This window comes from Lactuca saligna, chromosome 9, assembly GCF_052625555.1.
Source record: "Lactuca saligna cultivar CGN05327 chromosome 9, ASM5262555v1, whole genome shotgun sequence".
NCBI lineage: Eukaryota > Viridiplantae > Streptophyta > Magnoliopsida > Asterales > Asteraceae > Lactuca > Lactuca saligna.
Window position 1 is genome coordinate 159,068,207 of NC_136425.1, and position 17,527 is coordinate 159,085,733.

Here is a 17,527-nt window from a genome sequence, read left to right on the forward strand (position 1 = left end):
TTCTAGGTTTCTTATATTATTCTGATTTTCGATAAATGTATTTTGGAATAAACGTTTTTTTTCTTAATAATGGGTTTATAACTAGGGAGTTTTGCCTTATTTAAAAATGAAAAATTTTTGTTGTGAAAATGAGACGTTACACATAAACATCAACAACCCCACACACTTCATCAATGATTGTCCCACGTAAGATGTCGTGAGAAAAACCTAAAGAAATCATTCATAAGTACTGAATGAGTATAAAAACAAAAATAAATTATTTTGAAACAAAAAAATATTAAGGACTAAATGTGTACAAAAATATTAAGGACTAAATGTGTACAAAATGAGAAATATATTACCCTATTAAGTCGTTTTTATCGGCTAACCTGGAGTAATCGGTCATAAGGATTGAATGTGTACAGTTTAACAAGTTGAAGGGGTAAATATGGACGAAAAAAACTTAATGACCAAATATGTAAAAATCGAAAAATATATTTATCCTTTTAAGTCATTATCCCTTAGCATTTTGCAGTACAAACCCCATATCATAATACATACTCTGAAATATACCACCTACAAAATGGGTTTGTGAAATGGACTCTCCTAAATTTTTTGTTTATAAAAAAACCCATTAAATTTTTTAACCCCTTTCACATAATTAAGGTTTTTATAAATTTTCACCTAACATTGATATTATAAAATTTTGGTAAATTCTAATTTTACTTTTTATTTTTTATTATACAAAAACGAACAAAATTTATAAATTCCCTCACATATTTTTACAAATTTTCATCTAACAATGTTATCACTCTTCCACAACATTTGTAATAAATGTTTCACCTAACATCGTATGCAACTACTATATGAAGATGTTAAACCGTATCATAATTCACATCAAGTCAATCTCTTTCCGATCATTTTGTTATAAAAAGTTTGGATATTATATCATTTTCATTGGACTCGACTGTAACCTCCTTCAAAGGTAAGGTGGTAATTTTCGTTGTGAAAATGAAGAATGTCATTATTGCATTCTTAACAATTTTAGCCCGGATCATCTGAACTTCTATCATGGTTGTCCATATACCTAAGATTTTTGATTATATCTTTGAAGCTATGGATGATGTTGAAGAAGACCAAGAGAGAGCCTAAAAATGTGTCGGGTTATGAGTACACGTAAAAAGGCTCTAGTAATAATGATCAAAACAAGGAAGAAATAGATGACTATTTGTATGAAAGAAATAAATGTTGCGAAAAAATGGATTTCTAATGACACTAAGGAAGCCGGTGAACTTCTCGAAGAATATAATTGTCTTGTTAATGTTATTCGAAATAGAAAATGTTTTATTGTCTATATGATGAATACTGTAATGATTACCTCTTTATGTGTAAGGCTACACGGTGTGGATTCGACAAGTTGCTCGGTAGACTCGGCGCACAAAGAAAGCCCATTGGGCCCACTAAGGCCTAAATCCATTGGGCCCAAAAAGGACCAACATGGAAAGTCCATAATCTAGTCCAAGGAGGAGTCAAATTCCAAAAGCAAATCCTCAATCCAAGAAGTCCAACTCTCAATGCCCAAGATCTAAATCCAACTCCCAAAGTCCAAAAAACGAGCCCAAAATGGCACTGGGCCATTTACGTTGGGCGTACTCACAAGTACGTTGGGCGTACTCCCAAAATCTTCAGTATGCGGGGCGTAGCTTCAATTATGTTGGTCGTAGACTCGATTTCTCCAAAATTGACTTATGACTTAATCCCTTAAGCACTTAGCCCCAAAACTTGATGAAACCTTCATAATAAGCTCTTAATTGATAAAGTTGGCAAATTTATCATTTTGCATATCTTAATGGGACCCAACATCCAAATTAATCCTTTAAGATCCATAATAACCACCTTAACACATGCATGGTCCATCCTTAAGCATCAAGCAAGCATCTTTATGAACTAATAACCTTAAAAATACTAAGAGTAGCAACTCAAAGCTCCTAGAGTGGTGTCAAACCACTAGATCTCACCCATGAGACCAAAACTCACATAATGTAAGATATAAGCTTCTAATGAGCAAGGTTAGAGATTTATACCTCTAATGAGCTAGAAATGGAGTAAAGAGTCAAGTTCCATAAGCCTTCCTTTGATCTACCATCTTGCACCAAGCTTCCACTTCTTGAATATTCACCAAAACCCACCAAAGATGCACACAATAAGCTCACAACACTCTTGGAGGAGGCTAGGGTTCGAAATTAGGGTTTTAGGACAATGGAGGCTGATAAATGAGAGAGCCTTGAGGTTATAATGATGTTTATATAGTGCCAAACCCTAAAAATTAGGGTTTGGAAGTCTGACCATTACATGGGTATACCAATAGGTGCGTTGGGCGTACCAGGACCTCCCACGCATTCCTTAGCGCTGCATATCGGACCAATCTGCCAACTTATTCCACCAAGGGCCAAACATGCCAAAACTTCAAACTGACACGGATTCTTCGTTATAAGTCTGTTTCCAATGAACTTTATATCCACGAAAAGACGACGAGAAGCCCTACACTTTTATCAAATCACCTTCTCCTAAGAACTTTCCGAATAGAAACCCAAAATTCCAAAGGACCAAATTATTAAATTATTATTATACCCTTGGCCTCTGAAACACAAACAAACACCTGGATCACTTAGACTATAACAACCACATCCAAAAGGGCCCAAATCCTTTCTTCCCCAAGGCCTAAAGCCTTATAATGATTGATGACCGGGCCACGACCCCAAACGATGAAACTATTCAAAACCGAGTGTTATAGGGTTGTTATCCAAATGCCCCATGAAGGGCAATACACCTGAGGCGATCATGGTTATCCAAACGTTATACCTTAAGCGGTGGCCTCATAAGGTTTGTGGATATGACATGCATTCTTTGGCTATGATAGCTAATGCTTAAATAATTATGCACTAGTTAATCCAACTAATGTAACTGATTATTACCTAAGGCAGTGTACATTGTTGAAGATAATATAGCACAATAGGCAGGTATCGAACACAAAGAACGAAATTATTAGCTAATTTTTATCTACTACTAACTAAATTACTATTAAATTTAGAAAAAATGATTTTCTCTAGTTTTGCTAGACTAGAAACTTAATTAACTAAACTAACTAGCTATCAACTATTAACACAAATTTTAAAACTAAAAGAAAGAAACACAAAAGATGATTTAAACCAAGGTAATTGAGAGACTTTCATTTAGCTTCAATTTACTTGCTATTATTGTTGATTTATGGAAGTGCAATGGATTAATGTTTCATTGGTTACCGATTCCTAAGATGACCAAGTTAATGTTGACTAACTTAATCCTTTAGCAAAGAACTTCATTCATACGATGATCAGGTGAATAAATTAACAACTTTACTAGTGTTCAATTTGAGTTAAATTAGACTCATAATATAATTTGTAACAACGTAAATTTTAAAACCAATTTTTCATTTTTGTAAACATCAAAACATCGAGTAATATTTCAAATTCAACGTAAACAGTATTGTCTCAACAAAAATACATCCCAAAGATCATAAAATAGTTTTTCCCGACAATGTGTACGATCACGCCGGCGCCTTCTCACGGTCCTCGCTAGTACCTGAAACATATAACACAACAACTGTAAGCATAAATGCTTAGTGAGTTCCCCAAAATACAACCTATGCACATACGCCTTTCCAGGCCATGACCTTCTGGTCCATGTGTCTCAGGGGACTTCCGTCCCGACTAGGTAAACCTTCCGGTCCTACCCACGTCAACCTTACAGTCCACATCACAATGCCTTCCGGCCCATAACATATTCGCCTTCCGGCCCATATCAAGCATATCATACATGGCACATATAACAAATCACTTATCACACATAATACATATATCTCTTAACATATCCAACCTTTCGGTCACACAGTCAAACCCTTCCGGGTACAATATAGTGAGAAAACTCACCTCGTGGAAAGTCTAAGATCTTGCATCCTCGCTATCACCGAATCCCAACGACGACTCTACCTCGCCTAAACATAAAAATATCATTTAATACACAAAGACTTCCACCACTAAAACTTTACCCCTTATCATCATTCCTCATAGGGTAAAAGACCATTTTACCCTTCCTTGACCTAATGTCCTCATGTTGACCAAAACCCTAAAAGTCAACAAAGTCAACCCTGAGAGTACGCGGGGCGTACTGCTAGATGTACGTGGGGCGTACATCACCAATCCCCTGGTTCGGGGTCTCCACCCAGTACGCTGCGCGTACTGGAAGTTACGCCCAGTGTAACCATCAGAATCAGCCACTCTTCATTTCTGGTCTTAATCGGTTAAGCCATTACTCCAACTTCTAGATCCGACTCTTTTAGTGTGTCTAAACCCATAAAGTCGAGACCTTTAAGCCTTGGCATGGCTGTAAAGGCTCCAACATCACATAACAACATTCTTTTCTAACTCAAGGACCTAGATCTCATGCATGGTGCAATACCCACGTCCAAGATGTCATTTTTATGAGTCTACAACTCCAATAGATCAGAAATATGATGTATCTAAGCTTATGGAGGCCATTTGCACAAAAAGTCTCCACCTTTGGGACTTAAACCCTAGAAAATGATGCCTTAAGCATATAACATGAACCAAGTGACAAGATCCGAACTTTTTACCTGATAATGAAGCTTTAAACCTTGCAAAGCTCAGATCTACACTTGAGCACCACTTCTAGCCTCACCAATAAGCTCTTCTTCTCCTTTGCAACCTTGGAATGGCACCACCAAGCTTAGAATACACACACAAAGGCTTAAGGACGAAGGCACACACTATTTAGGGTTTCACTCTGAGGGATGGTGGCTGAGAAGTCCAGCCACACATTCCTTTTATAGCCCTTCAAAGAGATTAGGGTTTTTAGATATGGGCAAGTTACGCCACACGTAACCTTGGGTACGCCCAGCGTACCTGAGGGGGAACGGGTCCAAATGAGGCGCGCGAGTATGCGCATCGTACACCTTGTACGCCCAGCGTACTCGCCTACCATGAAAACCCTAAATTAACGACTTAATCCAAAATAGAAGAATACATGGATTCGGGGTGTTACATAATTGATCGAATTAGTTTATTGATTCAATTCAATATGTGATTGGTCGTCATATATTAGCTCTTATGATTATTTACCCACTTTTCTATTTAACCCTAGATTTTGGTCAAAACACTAGTCCTACAATTTTTGCAATTCAGAAATATCATAAGATTCAAGTTCAATTAATAAAGATGGTCATGAAATCTAGATCAAACTCAAAAATAAACAAAAAAGTAGTTCTCATAAGCATAGAAGGTTCTTTAATAAGCTAAAGTAACAAATAACCAATAAAACTTAATCCTAACCATAAATCAAGCCATAAAAAGTCAAGTAAATGTACACTAAACGAAAGTCATAAGGTTTTAGCCCATGATTTCAAGAATCAAACTCAAAAAAAATGAATTTCATAGTAATAAACATGATTAAACTAAAGTAGAAAATCATAATAAAGGGTTTTATTGCCTTAATGCTCTCGATTTCCAAGCTATGATCAACTTCTTCACTTCCAGTCTTGAAAACGGATACTTGGCCTTCATAAATCGACAGTAGCTTCCAGCAAAAGTTACAAATTCGGAGGAGAATGAATTCTATTTGTAATTTCCCGAAAATAGATCACCATGACGTCGTAAGTCCACCATGTCGTTAGGGTTGTGCATGGGTCGGTTTTGGACCCAAACCCAACCCAACCCATAAATGGTCAGTTTATGGTTTTCAAAACCCAATAGCATTGGTTTCTGGTTGGTTCGTTTTCTCGGGTTCTGAGGTCGGTTTGGTCGGTTTTTCGGTTTCTTAGGTTCAACCTATATACTCACGGGTTCTGGGTTTAAAACCATGGGTTTTGGGTTTTAACCCATTTTCTATAAAGGAAACAACAAGCTAAATACTTAAAAAACACCAAATTGAAGTTAAATACTTCAAAAAATATGAGTCTTACAACAAATAGTCTATTACAAGTTACAACCAAAGCCTGAAATAGTCTATTACAACCAAAACACAATCAAGTATGGGTGGTTTCTCGGGTTGGATGGGTCGGTTTCTTGGGGCGGTTTGTCGGTTTTAAGTATGGGTCGGTTTCTTGGGTTGGATGGGTCGGATTCTAGGTAAAACCCGAAACCGAACCCGATTTTTTGGTTTTTAAAAATATCAAATGTGACATCCCCAAAATCTCGGCCAGAAAAGACCGATTTTCATTTATGCTTTTAAAATAAATTCAGAGTAAATCCTTTTGATTTGAAAGAGTTGCGGAATTTGTTCCCAAAAACAAAACATGATAAAACAATGTTTACCAAAGCATTTCATAAAAGAAATGTATTTTTCATTATATAATCAAAACTCGGGGTGTCATGTTCCGATATAGACCAAAAAGCATAAACGATAACATTACAAGTCATTCAACAAATATTTACATATACAGACTTGTAAACAAAACAACTTGATGGTTCATCCATCTTACGCCCTTGCGCCACTTCCTGTAATACAAATAAAACTGAGTGGGTCAGGCTTGGGAGCCTGGTGAGCATATAGGGTTTTCAACCCACAATAAATAATTAAATTAATTATTATCAACCAATAATAACCCAGTTACCCATTCCCGTTATTCTCACTTTACGTCCCTAAAATAACTAACACAAGGGACCTAATCTAAGAATATTTTCATCGCGGTGACAACACATGCTGCGGGGTTTCCTCAGCAATATAAGTCAAATAAGGCAACCATGAGGGGGATGGAATACAGCGAATGAACACCCAAGTTCATTAACACCTACAGGTTATGAGCCTGCTAGCGTTCCACTGGACTGTCTAGAAAAGTCCGTGGTCGTCATCTAAATTCCGCTAGATGACTGGATCAAAACAACAACGAGGCCTCTCATCTGTTTATTACACACCAACTATCTACCCATGTTCTACCCAACATATTAGTAGATAAAAACATACATTTTTATACATATTTTCAAAACTTGTATAGCATGTTTGATCAATACATTTTCCATATAACAGATGAGGTACACACACATAACACGTATTTCATATAGAAATAATCAGATCTGTAAGATAGAAGAAAGTGAATATACATTCACACACATAACAACAAAATATACACATAACACGTATCTCGTATAAAATACTTCATAGTTATACGTTAGGAGAAAGTAACAACACATTCACACGTATAAACGAAAATAAACTTAATACACTCAAACCATACTTGTATTATTATTGCGTTTATGAAAGGTAGTATACACTCACTTGATCAGAAGATGATCAGACAGCACTACGGCTTGCAGAAGTCGTAATCCTCAGCAGATCTGGAAGATCTCTACGAAAATCGAACTTCTCGCGGGCAGAGCTTCGGCTCGGAAACCGCACTTCTCGGGATCTTCGGGATCTTGGGACTCGCTTCGGGACTCAGGAATATTACCGGGGCTTCGGGATGGCTTCGGGGGTAAAAACGCAGAGCTTCGGCACAAAAACGAGAGGAAAATAGCAATGGAACCCGGAACCCTCGCATCCTATTTATAGGAGGCTGGAAGCTCCTCGTACGCGGGGCGTACGTGCCTCCGAAACGTAAGCGCATGCGTCATCCGAAGTGTCGACACTCTTCGGAGTACGCGAGGCGTACTCACTTACGCGACTCGTAAGTCGGATCGGACTGCTGACTCCCCCTTCGGATAATGCCGGATTTTTTATTTAAAAATAAATACAAATTATTTATCAAACTTTGGAAATTCATATCTTCTTCATACGAACTCCGTTTTCGACGTTCTTTATATCCACGGAAAGGTGAGACTACGCTCTACAACTTTCGTTTAGACTCCGTCGGCTAATTTTGAATTTATTTTTATTATTTATTTTTAATAGGTCGGGATAGAAATTTTCGTTATAAATTCACAACTTCTTCGTTTGACGTCCGTTCTCGCCTAACTTTTTATCGCTTTGATACTAACAACGAGATCTTCGATTCTCGTTTAGATCACTAAGGCTAAATATCGCTTTAACGTAAATCTCAATTTTTACGTTATCCAGCTTTGCCGGTTCCGTCGCGAAACTTTGACAGGTCATAACTTCCTCGTTATAACTCGGATTTCGGCATTCTTTATATCTCCGGAAACCTTGTTTCAAATACTACAACATTATCTAAAGATATAAAGTTTAATTTACACTTAAATTTTGACGCTTATTTATATTCTTAATTAATCAAACCACATAATTAAGCAATTAAGCACAAAACACATAATACTCAAATAATACAATCTTATTATTTCAAAACGGGTTACAAAGGTTAACCTAGACCATTACATTGCTAAAAATGGCAAGCCTGGAAACACAGGCATTACAATTCTCTCCACCTTAGAATGATTCCGTCCCCGGAATCACACATCAACAAACAAATGCGAATAGCGACTCAACATGTCACTCTCTGTCTCCCAGGTGAGATTCGGCCCATTCGTGTGTTTCCATCGGACAAGCACTAACTCGACCATCTTGTGTCGCAACTTCTTAGTCTTTCGGTTAACAATTGCCTCTGGTTCCTCAATCAACCTTTTGTTCTCATCAATTCTCAATTCGGAAATTGGAATTATATCGGGAACTTCTCCCGTGAACTTCCTCAAATAACGCACATGAAAAGTGTTGTGAATTCCATTCAGTTCTTCGGGTAATTCGAGCTTGTAAGCTTGGTTCCCAATCCTCTGAAGAACTTTAAACGGTCCAATAAACCTTGGACTCAACTTTCCCCTTTTACCAAATCTTATAAGTCCCTTCCACGGCGAGACTTTAAGCAAAACCGAATCTCCAACCTCAAAAGTCATCGGTCGTCGCTTCTTGTCAGCATAGCTCTTTTGACGATCCTGAGCTGCTAACATTCTTTCCCTAATTATTTTCAACTTTTCAGCAGTTTGATGAACCATCTCCGGTCCCATAAACTGCTTTTCCCCAACCTCAAGCCAACGAGACGGCGTACGACACTTTTGTCCATACAAAGCTTGGTAAGGTGCCATCTTAATGCTCGAGTGAAAACTATTGTTATAGGAAAATTCTACCAACGGTAAATGTTCATCCCAATTACCTAGGAATTCCAAGGTACATGCTCTCAGCATATCTTCAAGTGTTTGTATCGTTCTTTCACTCTGACCATCAGTCTGCGGATGGTAAGCTGTACTTAAACATAACTTGGTACCCATTTCCTCTTGTAGACTTTTCCAAAACCTCGAGGTGAAACGACTATCACGATCCGACACAATTGTTAGTGGAACACCGTGAAGTCTCACAATTTCCTTCACATAAGAATTCGCAAGCTTTTCCATAGACCATTTCTCCCTGGCGGCTATGAAATGCGCACTCTTAGTGAATCGATCAACGACCACCCAAATCATGTCGTGACCATTCTTTGTTCTGGGTAGTTTAGTGACAAAATCCATAGCAATGTCTTCCCACTTACCCATAGGCACAGGTAAAGGTTCTAAACTCCCATACAGTTTCTGATGTTGTGTCTTGACTCTCGCACAAGTCACACACTCGGCCACATACTTTGCAACATCAAGCTTCATCGTCGGCCACCAGTAGTAGGGTTTCAGGTCCCTATACATTTTAGTGCTACCGGGATGAATCGAGTACATGGTCTTGTGAGCTTCTTCCATCAGAAGATCTCTGATTCCTCCTGTCTTAGGTATCCAAATCCGATCTTGGAACACCTTCAGTCCATGACTGTTTACACTGAACACCAACGTTTTGCCCAAACGTTCCTCCTTTCGGTCATTCTTTTCAGAAGCTTTGCTTTGAGCTTTCTTTATACTTTCCACAATGGTCGAGACAACTTCAATTCTCAACGCTCTTGGCCTTTTCCTTTCAAGATTGACTTTCCGACTGAGAGCATCAACAACAACATTAGCCTTACCGGGATGGTAAAGTATCTCACAGTCGTAGTCCTTGAGTAATTCCAGCCAGCGTCGTTGCCTCATATTCAATTCCTTCTGATTAAAGAGATATTGGAGACTCTTATGATTAGTGAAAAGTTTTCACTTTGTGCCATAGAGGTAATGCCTCCATATTTTCAGAGCGAAAACTACCGCTGCCAACTCCAAATCATGAGTCGGGTAATTCTTTTCATGCTCTTTCAGCTGTCGAGACGCATATGCTATCACCTTTTCTCTTTGGGTCAAAACACAACCCAATCCAACCCCAGACGCATCGCTATAAACGGCGAAGTCTTCAACTCCATCGGGTAGAGAAAGTATCGGTGCCTCGCATAGCTTCTTCTTTAACTTCTCGAATGCTTCTTTATGCTTATCACTCCAAGCATAAGCAGCTCCTTTGTGGGTCAAGGCTGTTAATGGAGTAGCGATCGAAGAAAAGCCTTGGATAAACCTTCGGTAATATCCGGCTAATCCTAAAAAGCTTCGGATCTCCGTGGGACCTTTCGGTTGTTCCCACTTCATCACAGCTTCGATCTTCGCTGGATCAACCATTATCTTTTCTTGGTTGACCACGTGACCCAAGAATTGGACTTCACGAATCCAAAAATCACATTTGGAGAACTTAGCATACAGCTTCTCCTTCTTCAAGACTTCTAACACTTCTCGCAAGTGTCTGCCATGCTCCTCCTGGCTTTTTGAGTAAATTAGAATGTCGTCGATGAACACTATCACGGATTTATCAAGGAACGGATTACAAACCCTATTCATTAAATCCATGAATGCTGCTGGAGCATTGGTTAGTCCAAACGACATAACCAAGAACTCGTAGTGTCCATATCTAGTTCTGAACGCAGTCTTCTCTATATCCTGCTCTCTTACTTTCAGCTGATGATATCCTAACCTTAGATCGATCTTCGAGAAATAGCTCGAACCTTGCAATTGATCAAATAGGTCATCAATCCTTGGCAACGGATATCTATTCTTTATTGTTGCCTTGTTCAGCTCTCTGTAATCAATGCACATTCTCATACTTCCATCTTTCTTCTTCACGAATAACACCGGAGCTCCCCAGGGCGATGAACTAGGTCTAATGAAACCTTTGTCCAACAACTCTTGAAGTTGCATCATCAGCTCCTTCATCTCCGTTGGTGCTAATCGATAAGGTGCTTTTTCTATTGGCGTGGTTCCTGGTAACAAGTATATTCTGAACTCTACTTGTCTATCAGGTGGTAATCCAGGAAGATCTTCGGGAAATACTTCCGGATAATCACACACCATAGGAATACTCTGCATCACCTTCTTCTCCTTCTTAGCATCAATCACGAATGCTAAGTATGATGTACATCCCTTGGTCAAACACTTTCTGGCTTTCATTAGGGAAATGATTCGAGCATTCACTCGGCGTTTGTCCCCATACACCATAAATGAATCTTTTCCAGGCGGGTTTACTTTAACTATCTTCTTCTTGCATAAAATTTCGGCATCATTGGCGCTGAGCCAATCCATTCCCAACACGATGTCGAAACCATTAAGTTCGATAGGCAATAATTCCTCGTGGAACTTATTCCCATTCAAGTCGATTAGGATGTTTCTCATACGATGGCTAACAGGTACAAACTTTCCACTAGCAACTTCGACTAATAAAGCATTATCTAGTCTATCAACAGGCAAAGCTAGTTTTCTACCAAATTCATGCGATATAAAGGAGTAGTTGGCTCCAGAATCAAATAAAATTTGGGCAGGCAAATTGTTAACAAGAAAGGTACCTGAAGCGACATCAGCTTCATCCTTAGCAGCTTCCAGTGTCATCTGGAATGCTCTCGCCTTCGGCTTTGGTGGAATGTTGGGCTTAGCTGCCTCCTTCTTCTTCGGACAGTCTTTTAAAATGTGCCCCTCTTCATTACAACCAAAACACATCCTTTTGTTGTTCGGACATTCATTGGCAAAATGTCCAACCTTTCCACACTTGTAGCAAGTTACATCCTCGCTACATTTCCTAAAGTGCTTTTTCTTACACTTTTCACACCACTTCGCTTCTCCTCCTTTTCCCCCACCAAACCTTTTCGAATCAGATTTCGAAAATTTGTTTTTCTTACCGGAACCAGATGTTCCCTCAAACTTCCTCTTCTCACCAACCTCAACCTTGTTGGTGGTTCTCCCTTTTATCATGTTTTCAACAGACTTGGCAGCCCAGATAGCTGCCTCTAGGGTAAGTGCCTGGCGTACTGGCACCTCGTACTCCCATGGAAGTCCCTTCGCATACCGATCCACCTTAGTCAGCTCGTCTGGAACGATACACAAGGAAAACTCCATCTTATCAGTGAAGTTATTGGTGTATTCATCAACTGACATGCTGCCTTTAGTCAATGTCAGGAACTTGTTCTCCAACTCCAACAGATTTTGAGCCGAGCAGAACTTGCGCTTAAACTGCACCAAGAACTCTGCCCATGACAATTGCAGTGGCTCATTAGGGCTCAAAGTCTTCCCTAGAGTATTCCACCAACGAACGGCTCCACCTCGGAATTGTCGCACGGCATAGATAGTTTGCAACTTACCTCTGCAGCCACACGTCATGAAGGCTAGCTCCATTTCGGAGATCCAATCCATAACCCCAATCGGATCCTCCTTTCCATTGAAGGTCGATGGTTTGCAAGTTAGAAAGTCCTTGTACTTGCATCCCATTCCATCATTCCTTCCATCACGGTTGTCTTGTCTAACTATCGGTGGGTTGGCTTGACCAACAGACCCACTAAAGTTTCCACCTTCCGAGTGCCCTTCATTTAATTCAGGCTCTTCCACACAAATCGACAGTTCTTCACGATTTTGTTGAAGCAACCGTCTAGTTTCATCCATCTGACGATCCAACATCGTCTGAATCATCAATTGCACACCAGCCATGGTTATTGGCTCAGGTGTTGCTGCTACAACAGGTCTTTGTTCAATCACTGGTGGTTGATTCCTGTTTTCATCAGCATTTCCAACTCCACTTCTTGTTCTCACCATTTTTGATCTAAACACCGAATAAGGTGAAATTAGATCCTTATTCACGATAGATATTCAAATCATCCTTATCACTCCGAAACGTTTACATGCTAGTTCTAATATCGTAGACGTACGCTTAGAATCCTACACACATAAAGTTTCTAGATCCGGTCGGCAACAGACCATAGATCCGAACAAATAATATCATATATGGCAACATATAACATTTAGCACATAAAGCATTTTAGGTAACTTTCCTAAAGTAAACTAGTGCTCGTGTCTAAAACATAACAGACACACATCTCAAAATTCCACTTAGCATTCTAAGTTTAAGTCTAGAAATCCTAAAAATTCCAAGTTCGCTTAAACTAATGCTCTGATACCAACTGTGACATCCCCAAAATCTCGGCCAGAAAAGACCGATTTTCATTTATGCTTTTAAAATAAATTCAGAGTAAATCCTTTTGATTTGAAAGAGTTGCGGAATTTGTTCCCAAAAACAAAACATGATAAAACAATGTTTACCAAAGCATTTCATAAAAGAAATGTATTTTTCATTATATAATCAAAACTCGGGGTGTCATGTTCCGATATAGACCAAAAAGCATAAACGATAACATTACAAGTCATTCAACAAATATTTACATATACAGACTTGTAAACAAAACAACTTGATGGTTCATCCATCTTACGCCCTTGCGCCACTTCCTGTAATACAAATAAAACTGAGTGGGTCAGGCTTGGGAGCCTGGTGAGCATATAGGGTTTTCAACCCACAATAAATAATTAAATTAATTATTATCAACCAACAATAACCCAGTTACCCATTCCCGTTATTCTCACTTTACGTCCCTAAAATAACTAACACAAGGGACCTAATCTAAGAATATTTTCATCGCGGTGACAACACATGCTGCGGGGTTTCCTCAGCAATATAAGTCAAATAAGGCAACCATGAGGGGGATGGAATACAGCGAATGAACACCCAAGTTCATTAACACCTACAGGTTATGAGCCTGCTAGCGTTCCACTGGACTGTCTAGAAAAGTCCGTGGTCGTCATCTAAATTCCGCTAGATGACTGGATCAAAACAACAACGAGGCCTCTCATCTGTTTATTACACACCAACTATCTACCCATGTTCTACCCAACATATTAGTAGATAAAAACATACATTTTTATACATATTTTCAAAACTTGTATATCATGTTTGATCAATACATTTTCCATATAACAGATGAGGCACACACACATAACACGTATTTCATATAGAAATAATCAGATCTGTAAGATAGAAGAAAGTGAATATACATTCACACACATAACAACAAAATATACACATAACACGTATCTCGTATAAAATACTTCATAGTTATACGTTAGGAGAAAGTAACAACGCATTCACACGTATAAACGACAATAAACTTAATACACTCAAACCATACTTGTATTATTATTGCGTTTATGAAAGGTAGTATACACTCACTTGATCAGAAGATGATCGGACAACACTACGGCTTGCAGAAGTCGTAATCCTCAGCAGATCTGGAAGATCTCTACGAAAATCGAACTTCTCGCGGGCAGAGCTTCGGCTCGGAAACCGCACTTCTCGGGATCTTCGGGATCTCGGGACTCGCTTCGGGACTCGGGAATATTACCGGGGCTTCGGGATGGCTTCGGGGGTAAAAACGCAGAGCTTCGGCACAAAAACGAGAGGAAAATAGCAATGGAACCCGGAACCCTCGCATCCTTTTTATAGGAGGCTGGAAGCTCCTCGTACGCGGGGCGTACATGCGTACGCGGGGCGTACGTGCCTCCGAAACGTAAGCGCATGCGTCATCTGAAGTGTCGACACTCTTCGGAGTACGCGAGGCGTACTCACTTACGCGACGCGTAAGTCGGATCGGACTGCTGACTCCCCCTTCGGATAATGCCGGATTTTTGATTTAAAAATAAATACAAATTATTTATCAAACTTTGGAAATTCATATCTTCTTCATACGAACTCCGTTTTCGACGTTCTTTATATCCACAGAAAGGTGAGACTACGCTCTACAACTTTCGTTTAGACTCCGTCGGCTAATTTTGAATTTATTTTTATTATTTATTTTTAATAGGTCGGGATAGAAATTTTCGTTATAAATTCATAACTTCTTCGTTTGACGTCTGTTCTCGCCTAACTTTTTATCGCTTTGATACTAACAACGAGATCTTCGATTCACGTTTAGATCACTAAGGCTAAATATCGCTTTAACATAAATCTCACTTTTTACGTTATCCAGTGTTGCCGGTTCCGTCGCGAAACTTTGACAGGTCATAACTTCCTCGTTATAACTCGGATTTCGGCATTCTTTCTATCTCCGGAAACCTTGTTTCAATTACTACAACATTATCTAAAGATATCAAGTTTAATTTACACTTAAATTTTGATGCTTATTTATATTCTTAATTAATCAAACCACATAATTAAGCAATTAAGCACAAAACACATAATACTCAAATAATACAATCTTATTATTTCAAAACGGGTTACAAAGGTTAACCTAGACCATTACATTGCTAAAAATGACAAGCCTGGAAACACAGGCGTTACATCAAACCCTAATCGTCAGTTTTGCTTCGGTTTCGATTTTTTCGATTTCGGTTTCGTCGGTTTTAATCGGTTTCTCAGTTTTTTGGTTTGGGTTTGCTCACCCCTACATGTCGTGGCCTTTGTGGTTATCTCGTATCCAACAAGTCTTCTAGATCCATCGGGACAATCCAAAACATCACGTCGTGGGAACGTCACCACGACGTGGAGAATATAGTTTTCTGCATTTTAATACTTGATCCAAATTCCTAGCTTCCAGCTTCTTTTTCACTCCGAGCATGTCTTTTACCCCTATAACACAATATTCAACATATTAAGTACCTTTTGTTCTATAAAGGGCATAAAAATAACTAGAAATATTAATATATGATGTAAAATTATATGCATATATATGTACATATCAAAATACCCCACACTTATTCTCTGCTTGCCCCTAAGTAAATTGATTTTTTATTTTACCAGTATTGAATAAAACAATCCATTTCAAACCCAACCATTATCCCAAGACCGCAATGCATGTATTTGTTTCTATCGTTCCTAAAAAAAATTCTCATTCCTAAATACTCACAATCCTTATGAACCTTCACCCCTTAGCTTATACGACATTCATTTTTGCAACCCTCCAAATCCATCCCTACAAAATAATCTTAACCTCAAGGTATTTTTGGTTAAACTATCAAGCATACATAAATTCTAGAAAAATTACAAATTGATACAATGGAGCTCTTTGGAATTCATCTCTTCTTTGTTATTTGCCTTTCAATTTCTTTGAATCCACCATCTTTTTGTTTGATTTTTGGTATCTTCAACTTTTAGATTTCTTCAGAATTTTGATCTTTGGTTTCATACTTTGTCAGCTCCAAAATTCTTTCAACTTTTTGGTAATTTCTCTCTCCTTATATATATATATATATATATATATATATATATATATATATATATATATATATATATATATATATATCACTTTTTGCACTCAATTCCTAAATGCTTAAGCAAGGAGCTTAACTTCAACCTTCATTGGTTACAAACATTAGTCTAAGTGCAATGACTACATAAGCTTTCCTGGATGGATTTTAGGTACACGTTGCAGAACTTATTACATCATATAAGCTATCAGATTATCTTTCATATCTTATGGCTTTTCACTAATAATGGGAAGCCACAAATACAATATATCATGTGTTGGCTTGGGTAAACATTTGGGCTCTCTTTGGATCATCCCATCCAATACTAGCAAAAATTTTAATTAACTAGGCTTTCATAAATTAAATTATTATTTCAAGTTTATATGAATGCATATTTATAAAAACTAGCAATGCAAATTTAAAAAAAAAATCAAATGTTTTTTTCCTAATGCAATATACCCCTTACCTCACACTTATTTGATGCAATGTCCTCATTGCATGCTATGCAATATATAAAAGCAAAGAGGGAGAAAATGGAACGGACTCACCTAGGATAGAAGATGTATCGTGGATCGTGTTACTTGTGTGTAGGATCGCTCGATCATAAGTGTGAAAACGGAAGTGGTTGACCGCTATGGAACTTGACTTTAGCAATTGGAAACTTATACTTTGTAATGTATAGGATAAGACTCGAAAATCGGACTCAAGAAGTCACCACCTCTTGGTAGTAGGGACCACGTCGTGCTGGGTGGTGGCTTAATTTTTTTGTTTTTTGTTAGTGACACCAGGTTGTGGTGAAGGTTACCACATCGTGGTATTAGTGAAAATGCAAAAATGAGTGCATTCTTCAACATATTTCTTCAACAATTTGGTCAACAATAAATATGTACACTTCTTGAAACGTGAATCATCACTCGGTTGATCAAAATAATGCTTGAAATGCTCAAATCTCTCCCCTCTCACTGCTTTTCTATCCTTTCTCGGAAACTCATCAAACTCTCGTGAAAATTACTCCTCTCTCAAACTCAAACTTTCCTGGAAGTGTAGGGACAAGAAACATGATAAAACAAGGA